This window comes from Penaeus monodon, chromosome 15, assembly GCF_015228065.2.
Source record: "Penaeus monodon isolate SGIC_2016 chromosome 15, NSTDA_Pmon_1, whole genome shotgun sequence".
Classification (NCBI taxonomy): domain Eukaryota; kingdom Metazoa; phylum Arthropoda; class Malacostraca; order Decapoda; family Penaeidae; genus Penaeus; species Penaeus monodon.
Genome location: NC_051400.1, coordinates 15,046,846 through 15,047,789, shown reverse-complemented (window position 1 = coordinate 15,047,789; position 944 = coordinate 15,046,846). Strand labels below are relative to the sequence as shown.

At 54.0% G+C, this 944-nt stretch overlaps 1 protein-coding gene across 1 annotated transcript in view; it reads left to right on the top strand.

Annotated features, from left to right (window-relative positions):
* LOC119581772 (cadherin-23-like) overlaps positions 1–944 on the top strand; it is a gene marked incomplete in the record, with an annotated part of 64,191 nt that overhangs the window by 43,294 nt on the left and 19,953 nt on the right.

The window sequence follows — 944 nt, the reverse complement described above, 5'->3', positions numbered from 1 at the left end:
TCCTTCTCTGCACTTTTCTCTGCACCCTTGGCTCTCCCTCCCCAGTTGTTGAGGCTTGCTGTTCCATCGACGAGCCGCGCCCCTCCTCCCCGTGTCTTATCGGATAACGATGAAGCTTGGGGATTAAATGCCGCGGATCCATTGTTGACTTCAGAGTCAAGCAACACAGATAGTCGTCTCGGTCTGCGGCGAAACCAGGCGTCTTATCATCATTTACTTCACTGACATGAAGCGAAAATATGTAACAGATGTTTATTTTTTTTTCCACTTGTGCGAAAGGTGTGACCTTGCAGTGCGTGGGTGTCTATGTAATCGGCGGTACCTACGCGCATTATGTATACTGCAACTTTTTTGCTGATAAACGTTATCTCTCGCCAAGATTGCAACGTGAGTCATATAGGGGAGCGGTGCTACGGTGGCCCACGAACAGTGATTGGATATCGAAGTGGGCGTTCGTTGGGAAATATCTCTCTGTGTTGTGCTGGCGCGGTTATGAGACGGCGGCTGTTGGGAGGCGTCGCGAGACATCCGCTATGACGTGCGGGCAACGCATTTCCGAATCTGGGAAGGGCACAACGAGGCCTAGAAGGAGCACAGAGCGTGTCGGGTGGACTTTGGAGGAGGAATTGCGGGCGCGATACTGGAGGGGCGTGAGCGCCTCCTCAGCAGCTCTCTTTGAGTCGTCAGTTGCGATGCTCTTCCTCACATACAAGGCCACTCGCGGGTCTCTGTCTGTCGAGAACTACTGCAGGAGGGAACTCGATTGGAAATTTTCGAAGTATAAGGACACGTTCGCCTTCGAGGAGAGGGTTGCCCTGGAGTGTGACCCCTTGGAGAGGTCCTACGACCCAGAGCTGAACGCGAAGCTCCTGACGAAGGTTTGGACAGTCCTGGGCTCGGATGTGGTGTGCAAGGTGAAGGCCCTGCAGCGTCTGCTGGGCGAG